Consider the following 10,213-nt stretch of genomic DNA (forward strand, 5'->3'; position numbering starts at 1 on the left):
GTAATATGTGTATGTATTCATGGAAGCCTGGAAGTAATGAAAAAGAGGAATAGGAGTGGGTGAGGCAGAAAAAGATGTAGGGGGAGAGGGAGAGGTAGAAGGAAAAGGAGAAGGAGACAGAGAAGAAAAAGAAGGAAGAAGAGGAAACGACTTTGATCTTAACATCCTCTTTGATCACAAGTTCTCAGTGACCAAATCTCTACAACTGTGCCCACTTGAAAATATTCACCACCTCTTTCTGGCAACATAGGGAAAGGTAATTATTAATCCCAATCCTTTATAAGTTCAGATTTAATTTCTAGAGTGGTGGGTAGATATTTTTATACAATTGTGATAACTTCTATTCCTAAATATTTACTTGAGGAGCTATTTGGCATGGAGGTGGTTTGGTTTTACCATTGCTGGAGAGATGAATGAAATATTTGGAATACAAATACATTTTATTTAACAAAAAAGCTTCAAGATACTTCATTTTCTGACCTTCAATAATGACTTTCATCTGACTCATAATGATTTGAATTTTCATAATGTTATGGTATCTCCATTCAAGTTTTTTGTCATCTATATTGAGGTTCATTATTTCTAATTGAAGTAAAAATGAATACTATCACAATCATTTATTTCTTAATTATCCTATAGAGAGTAAGTATAATATGAATTTCCTGCCATTCAAAAATAAGTTATATTCAAGTCAATAGGAATAATTGGATAAGTCATGGAATATATTGCTCAATAATCTCATATTGGCATTGATTCAATTTCTAAAAATCACTGTTTATATGACATACTCGAAATTCAGTGTTTCTCTGAAATGACTTGGTACTCAAACCTCAGAAGTACATGACCAGTAACGCAGAAATCTGTATACTCAAAAAATGGAATGAATCTACATTTTTATGTCAAAAAAGTTTAGGGGAAAAAGAATAGAAAATCATGTGACCGCAGTATATAATATTTAAAGTTAATGACAAATTGCTTCATTAGCCTGACAGAGCTTTTAGCTTATATGAAAAATTTGATTAATTATCCCTTTGTAACTTTTGAATAATAGATTATTTCAATTTGTCCAAAGATTTTGTCATTTAAAACTCTGAGTGAAAAGTATGTTTCCACAGTGCAAGTTCAGATTTAATAAGTAAATAAATATCTAAATGTTAATTTGTTAAATTGTCCTCTAGATTTCAAATAATAAGAAATTTATTTTATTATTAGATATATAAAATCTGTGCTGAATATGAGTGTCTCAAGCTTGTAATCCTCACTACTCAGGTAGCTGGGGTTCAAAGCCAGGCTTGGAAAAAGTTTGTGAGACATCTCAATTAATCACCCCCACACACACACACACAGAATGCCAGAAGTGGAGTTGTGGATCAAATGTTAGGGAACTATCCTTGAGTGAAAAAAAAAAACCAAAGGGATGGGTCTAAAGTTCACATCTCAAGAACAATGCACACACACACACACACACACAAACACAGAATATTATGTCTCTTAGATTGAAGAAATAAACAATATTATGAAAAGTAACATTTGTTACATATCCTGCAATTTTTGTGAAGTGGTTTTAAAATTAATATGAGTCTAGTTAATGTTTAAAATTACTGATAATAACTTGGAGTACAACAGTTGGTATTTTTCTACATCTTTAAGAAGTATTCTGGGTAAAAGAAAGAAAGGAAGAATGGAAAAATGAAAAGGCAGGCAAACAGAAGGAAGAAAGAAAGAAAGGAAGGAAGAAAGAAAGAAAGAAAGAAAGAAAGAAAGAAAGAAAGAAAGAAAGAAAGAAAGAAAGAAAGAAAGAAAGAAAGAAATGAAGGAAGAAAGAAAGAAAGAAAGAAGAAAGAAGGAAGGAAGGAAGGAAGGAAAAAGAAAGGAAGAAAGAAAGAAAGGAAGAAAGAAAGAAAGGAAGAAAGAAAGAAGGAATAGCGAGAAAGAAGGAAGAGACAGAGAGAGGTAGGGATGGAAAGAAGGAGGGAGAAAGGAAAGAACAAAGGGAGGAAGGAAAGAAGGAAGGAAGGAAGGAAGGAAGGAAGGAAGGAAGGAAGGAAGGAAGGAAGGAAGGAAGGATGGAATGGAAAAGTGCAATTAATAATATCTGCTATTTAGCTCAACATAAATTTCATGCAAGTTAACCCTTTAGTAAATGCAACGTTGGAATTGTCACTTCTTTGCATGTTCTCCATGCATGAATGAAACCAACAATTAATTATCAGAAATAACAAGGTGAGGAGTTCTGGGAAGATGGCGGAGAAGAAGTTGGAGGCTAAACAACTCTCGCATAGAAAGCAGTTTTTTAATGTTCCAGTGAACAGCCCTAAGCCAGAGAATCATACCAAGTGTGCAATCACTGTACAGAGAGGGAAAATCCAGGCAAGGAGACAGATCTTACCACTTGCCAACAGCTGCAGCTGCAGATGCGGCTGCAGCAGTGGCAGCCATAGCCACCATACCTGCAACACAGAGAGTCCGGGACAATGGAGCCAGACACAGCAGACTAGCAGATTCTACTCAACACCAGCAAGAACCGATAAGGAGCAGACATCTTCATCCTGCAGTTCGCAGACCAGAGAAGACCCAGGAACCAAGTCTCAGCGTGAGTAGAAGCCTGACATTCTCACTCCTTCTCAAGGAGCAGAGGAGGAAAGGCCACCCCTCCTCTCCCACTACCAGAGATCTCCATCTTTGACACTAACAAATGCCCAGCTGAACTGCTAGCTCCAACTCAGGCCTTGGAAGAAAACTACAGTCATTTAGCAGGTCACAAGAACCTAACCTGGACTGCCAGGCACAGCTCCACCCAGGGAAAAATCACTCAGCCTGATCTGTCAGCTCCAGGAGTGGCTTTCTTCACTGGGTAAACAGAGCCAGAGGCTGCCCCTCCCTTTAGCAGCCTTGACAATCAATTGAAATTAAGTAAACATAAACCCTGAGAATGGCTCCAAGCGGATCTCTGTGATTTTCTCACTAGGTAGCCCCTCAAGGAAAAGCTACTGTTTGCTGAAAGGCTTCAACTCTACCCAGAACCTAGTCTGATCACAGCATCTTCAAACTAGAGGAAACAGCCATCTCCCTTTTTTGAGATACTCAAAGTATATCTCCCTCCCATTGAACTAGACTGGGGGGAGGATCACAAAATTCTGGGTAAAGCAGAGCATTTTTCTGCCTGCTCAAACAAACTGACTGAAGAAAATCAACCAAGCAACAGGAAAATCAAACACCACAGGCAGACCAGCAACTCCAAGAAGAGGCTGTTTACAGACCCAAGGGAGATACAGGATCTTCCCACCCCTCCTCAAAAAAATCAAAGAACCTTTTTTTTTGTACCTTTTATAATTTTTTTTCTAAGACATTTTTTTAATTTTTAATTTAAAAAATTGATTTCTAGTACCATTTTTTCTTATAATTTTAATATTAGGGGTATATCTGTGTGTGCATTTTGCTTTCCATTTTTTTTCTTTTTAAAAATTTTATATTTTTGTCTTTTGTTTAGCTCTACTAAACTTTTGATCTTTTTTTTCTTTCTTTCTCATTCTTTTCACCTTTTCTTCTCTTTCGTTCTTCTTTGTATGACTTAAGTGCTGTTCTGCACATCCTAACATATACCCGGAACTCGATTATTAGACCTTATCCCCGATTGTGTACACACTTAATCCAGAAATTTATTTTTCAATTCAATACCTTAGACTTAAATTCCTTAATAGCAGTACTACCTCTTTATGCCCATACAATATTTTAAGCAATTTTATATTTAATTTTTTCACGTCTCCTTTCTATCCCTCCCCTTCTCTCATTATAACCACATTCTTCTCTGAACATTTTGTTTTCAATTTGCATAATTTTTAAGCATTGCACTTTTTAATTTTTAATTTTTGCTTTATTTTTTCTTGCCTCTTTTTGTCTCTTTATCTTTCTTCTTATTTTCTCTGTCTCGACTTTCATTCTATCCAACCTATTTCCCGATTTGAGATTAGCCTTAGTTAACTCTCCCTGTGCTTTCCCACATCTCTGTATTCCTATTTTTACACACATCTCTCCCTAAACCTAATAATTTCTGGTTTGCCAAATTCTTCTTTGCTGTTTGTAGCCCATTAGTATATAGTTGTTTGATGTTGAATAGATATATCTGTTGAACTAGATCGTATCTGCAGACTTTTGACTGTGCAACTACAGACTTTGGTTGATGCTTGCCTTAAGATAGTGTTCTAGCACAAAACTGGTGTTACGTTCATCCCAAATGGGCACAGTAAGCCAGAAAAAGACAAGAAAAATGGCGAGTCCGGGTATCTCAACTCCCACTCATGATAATCAGGGGACAGAACAGATGATGAATAATCCAGAGGAGAGTTCCCAAATAGTTCTACAAACACTGCTGGCAAACATGATAAATGAAAAGATTGAAAACACACAAAGAACTCTGTATGAATGTGATAGGGAGAGAGAGGAGCAAACTAAAAGTTGATACATGAATATCATGAGTGTGAGGAAGCTAATCAAAAACTGATACAGGACGGGGGCTGGGAAGGTGGATTAGTGGTATAGTGCTTGCCTTGCATGCATGAGGACCTGGGTTTGATTCCTCAGCACCACATAAGCAAAAAGAAAAAAAGGCGGACGTGGTGCTTTGGCTCAAGGAGTACAGGGCTAGCCTTGAGCTGAAGAGTTGAGGGACAGCGCCCAGGCCCAGAGTTCAGGCCCCACGAACAGACCCCCCCCCAAAAAAAATAACTCATACAGAAATTACGTGAGCAGCTAGAAAACTCTCAAAGAGAAAGGCAGGAATGGCGTGATCAGGCTGAGAACACTCAAAAAGAACTACAGGAATTGCATGAACGTGAGGAAGCTAAGCAAAGAGTAATACAGGAATTGAGAGAGCAGGATGAGAATACACAAAGATCACGAAAGGCTTTCATGGAATCCATTAACAAAGAGCTGAAGGAAGTCAGGGACACCACAAAGGGAATGCTGAATGGAACCCAACAGAAGGAATGAGAGTCTAAGGAAACCATAACCAATCAACTAAGTGATTTGAGAATAAACACTGAACACCAAATTAAGGAAGTAAACAAGTTCATAAAAGATATAAAACAAAGCTTCAACAAAGAATATGAAGCCATCAAAGCTGACCAATTAGAAGGAAAAGTAATTTAAAAAAAATACAAAGTAGAAAGTCTTGACTGCAGGTTAAACCAAACAGAAGATCGAATCTCAGGGATTGAAGACAGCAGAGATATTATAGAGCCTGGAATGATGTATGCCATGCCCTAAAGATAAACAACAATTAACCAAGAACACTGTACCCAGCTAAACTCTCCTTCATAACTGAAGGCCAAATAAAAAACTTCCATAGCAAACAAAAATTGAAAAAATATATCTCCACAAAACCAGCCCTACAAATATAATTAAAGATGTCTTACACATAGAAAACCAACAAGACCACAATAAAGGCCAAGAAACCACTCCCAAACTGAGAATTCAAGAACCATAGGAAGAACCCAGTAGCTGCAGTCCCCACGAAGGTGGATAAAACGGCAGGAACTCCCAAATACCTCTGAGTCCTATCTCTCAACATTAATGGACCTAACTCTCCAATTAAGCGACATGGACTGACTAGTTGGATTAAAAAGCAAGATCCTTCTATCTGCTGCCTTCAGGAGTAACTCCTTGCCCATAAAAACAAACACATTTTCAATGTTAAAGGCTGGAACAAAATCTACCAAGCAAAGGACCCCATAAACAGGCAGGAATTGCAATCCTAACATCAGATAAAATAGACTTCAAATTAAAATTCGTGAGAATGGATAAAGAAAGACGCTACATACTAATTAAGGGATCTCTCCTTTAGGAGTATATTACAATTCTAAATATCTATTCACCAAACAACAGAGCACCCAAATTTATCCAAGAAACACTACATTCCCTCAAGCCCTACATAGATCCAAAGACATTACATTTTGGGGATTTTAACACAATACTTTCCCCACTAGATCAATGAACTTGGCAAAAATTCAACAGAGAAACTGCAGATCAAAACAATAGCAAAGATCAACTAGATTTAACAGACATTTACCAAATATTTCGCCCAGCAGCATCAGAATGCATATTTTTCTCAGCAGCACATGGAAAATTTTCTAAAATAGACCACATTTTAGGCCACAAAGCAAACTTGTCCAAATTCAGAAACATTGAAGTTATACCTTGCATTCTATCAGACCACAAGGGAGTAAAATTAGTACTCAACACAAAAAGCCACCAAAGAAAGTTCTGTAACACATGGAGGCTGAACAACACACTGCTAAATCACGAGTGGGTCATGGAATAGATTAGAAAGGAAACTCAAGTGTTCATGCTATTCAACAAAAATGAGCACACAAATTACCAGTTCCTCTGGGACACAGCAAAGGCAGTACTGAGGGTCACGTTTTTCGCTCTGAGTTCCTACATCAACAAATTGGAGAGATCTGAAACCAACAATTGAAAATGAGACATTTGAACCTCCTTGAAAAAGAGCAACAAGATAAACCCCAATCCAGTAGATAGAAAAAAAATAATTAAAATTAAATGAGAATTAAATGAATTAGAATCTAAAAAACTATAGAAAGAATCAACAAAACAAAGAGTTGGTTCTTTGAAAAAATTAACAAAATTGACAGACCCTTAGCAAATCTTATCAGAAAAAGAAGAGTACACACTGAAATAAATAAACTCAGAATTGAGAATGGATACATCACCAGAGAAACAACCAAGATTCAGAATATTATAAGGGAATAATTCTCAAAACTTTATGCTAATAAGTTTGAGAACTTGGCTAAAATGGACCGTTTCCTAGAAAATATTGACAGTCCAAAACTAAATCAAGGTGAATTAAACCATCTTAACAGGCCCAGATCAAGCATTGAAATAAAAAGAGCAATAAAAGACCTCCCATCTTAGATAAGTCCAGGACTAGATGGTTTTACAGCGGAATTCTACAAGGCCTTCAAAACAGAGCTCATACCAATACTCCTCCAACTCTTCAATGAAATTGAAAGAGAAGGTTCACTACCGAACACATTCTATGAAGGCATCATAACCCTCATCCCAAAACTGAGCAGGAACTCAGCAAAGAAAGAGAACTATAGACCCATTTCTTTGATGAACATTGATGGAAAGCTTCTCAACAAAATTTGGCAAATGGACTTCAACATTTCACCCAAAAAAATCATAGACCATGATCAAACAGGATTTATTTCAGGGATGCAAAGCTGGTGCAACATATGCAAATCAATTAATATAATTCATCACATCAACAAGAGCAAGGATAAGAATCACGTGGTTATCTCAATAGATGCAGAAAAAGCATTTGACAAGATCCAACACCCCTTTATGATGAATGTTCTGGAAAAATTGGGAATCCATGGAACATTCCTCAATACAATGGAGGCTGTATGTGGCAAACCTACAGCCAACATCTATTTCATGGTGAAAAGCAAAAACCATTTCCTCTTAACTCAGGAACAAGACAAGAATGCCACTCTCTCCAGTTCTCTTCAATCTAGTATTAGAATGCCTAGCTACAGCAATAAGACAAGATGCAGACATAAAGGGGATCCAAATAGGGAATGAAGAAGTAAAACTCTCCCACATTGCAGATGACATGATCTTGTATTTATAGAATATAATAGACTCCAGTCCCAAATTACTCAAGCTGATTCAAAACTTTGGCAAAGTAACAGGGTATAAAATTATCACTCAAACATCAATTGCTTTTCTGTTTGCCAACAGTGAGAAAAGTGTGGGTGAAATTAGGAAAGCAACTCCATTCGTAATATCCCCACAAAAAATAAAATACCTAGGAATTAACTTAACCAAAGAAGTGAAGGACCTCTATGATGAAAACTTGAAAAACCTGAAAGATGAAATCAAAACAGAACTTAGAAAGTGGCAAAAACTCCCATCCTCCTGGATTGGAAAGGTCAACATTGTGAAAATGGCAATATTTCCCAATGCTATCTACAAATTCAATGTGATACCTATCAATATTCCAAACTCATTCTTTTAAGAAATAGAATAGGCAATTCAAAAATTCATATGGAACAATAAAAGACCCCGAATATAAAAATTGATCCTCAACACAAAGAACAGTGCTGGAGGAATATCAATACCAAATTTCAAATTCTACTACAAAGCCATAGTAATTAAACCAGCTTGGTACTGGCACAAGAACAGGCCTCAGGCCAATGGAATAATATTGAAACCCCAGAAATGAACTGACAATCCTATAGCCATTTAATCTTTGAGAACAGAGCTAAAAAAAAATAGAATGGAAAGAAGGCAGCCTCTGAAAGAAGACAGCCTTTGAGTGCTGGGAAAACTGGTTAACTACTTGTAGAATAATGTTAGCTCCTTATATACCACGCTGCACCAGAATAAACTCCACATGGATCAAAGACCTCAGAGTTAAAACAGATACTCTGAAAACATTACCGAATGGAATAGGAACAACCCTAGGTCTCCCTGGGACAGTCCAAAATTTTCTTAATAGAGACCCAGAAACACAACAAATCAAAGAAAGGTGGGACAAATGGGATTGCATGAAATTGCAGAGCTTCTGCTTGGCAAAGGACATAGTTAGCATAATCAGTAGAAAGCCCACGGATTGGGAGAAGATCTTCACTGGCCATACGATTGACAAAGGTCTCATATAAAAAATATACCTGAAACTCAAAAAAACATCAAATCCTCAAAGAAACAACTGCCCAATTAATAAGTGGGCTAAAGACTTATAGAGAAACTTCTCTGAGGAGGAAAGAAGGATGGCCAATAGATACATGAAGAAATTCTCTACCTCCCTAGCCATAAAAGAAATGCAAATCAAAACAAACATTGAGGTACCACTTCACACCCGTTAGAATGGCTATAATCAAGAACTCTAAGAACAACAGATGCTGGAGGGAATCTGGCAAGAAGAAAACCCTACTGCCTTTTTGGTGGGAGTGTAAACTTGTTCAACCACTTTGGAAATTAGCATAGCGGTTCCTCAAAAAATTCAACATAGAGCTCCCCTATGGCAAAGCAATATCACTTTTGGGCATTTTACCCAAATGTTCACAAACAGGACTGTACTAAAGCTACCAGCACAACTATGTTTATTGCAGCATTATTTACCAAAACTATGTTATGGGACCAACCCAGATGCCACTCAGTAGATGAATGTATCAAGAAAATGTGGTATATATACCCAATAGAATTCTATGCCTCCATCAGAAATAATGACATTGCCCATTTGATAGGAAACAGAGAGTTGGAAAAAATTATATTAAGTGAAGTAATTCAGGCCCCAAAAAGATAGGTCCCATGATTTCCTTTATTTGTAATTACCAGTATATGTCTGAGACAAGCAGAAACATACAGATAAGTTGATGTTAGGTGAAATAATAATATTCAAATGCTTTTTATTTCATGCAATTGTTTCTGACATATTTATAAGTTGATTTCTTGGTTGCTTTGAATGTGCCTCTCCCAAGATATAACCCCTGCTTTCACTGTATTTGATGTTGGTATAATTTGTGGAGGGGAAGGGAAAAAACAAATTGTTTAAATAAGGATACACGTGGACCTATTGCTACAATGAGCTGTACAAGTCGTTATGTCGAAAAACAAACTTTACAACTCTGGCCCTGTGGGGGGGGGGCGGGAAAATCGTGGGGGCGGGGGCAGATGGGAAGGGAGAGGAAGGGGAAACAAAGAAGGAGGTAATAATGCTTGATAAGAACTTTTCTTGTTATCTTGCCCAGGTAATTGTAATTCCTCTGTATGGTATTTTGATAATAAAAAAGAAAAGGAAAATCAATTCCACTTTATATATTAAAAAAATGTTCTGTGCTCTATTCGGTAGCACACTCACTAAAACATACCAGTACAGAGAAGATTAACATGGTCCCTGTGTAAGAATGAAATGCAAATTTATGAAGACTTCCACATTTTTACAAGAACAGCTGCTGGATGGGATGTGGCCAGAAGGGAACGCTATCTCATTCTTGGTGGGAGTGTACACTTGTTCAACCACTTGGAAAGCAGTACGGAGATTCCTCAAAAGATTCCACCTAGAGTTCCCCTATGACCCAGCAATCACACTTTTGGGCATTCACCCAAATGATCACAAAGAAGAGCATACTAAAACTACCAGTACACTATGTTTATTGCAACATTTTTTAACTTAGCTAGGTTAGGGAAC

The 10,213-nt window shown here is 37.1% G+C and overlaps 1 non-coding gene across 1 annotated transcript; it reads left to right on the forward strand.

Moving 5' to 3' along the window:
• Nucleotides 1-9,858: 9,858 nt before the first annotated feature.
• On the forward strand, nucleotides 9,859-9,964 carry LOC122126377. The gene has a single exon (XR_006150916.1). It is a non-coding gene; the product is annotated as a U6 spliceosomal RNA (small nuclear RNA).
• Nucleotides 9,965-10,213: the final 249 nt, after the last annotated feature.

This window comes from Dipodomys spectabilis, unplaced genomic scaffold (genome assembly GCF_019054845.1).
Source record: "Dipodomys spectabilis isolate Male_0828 unplaced genomic scaffold, ASM1905484v1 ptg000276l, whole genome shotgun sequence".
Taxonomy (NCBI): Eukaryota; Metazoa; Chordata; class Mammalia; order Rodentia; family Heteromyidae; genus Dipodomys; species Dipodomys spectabilis.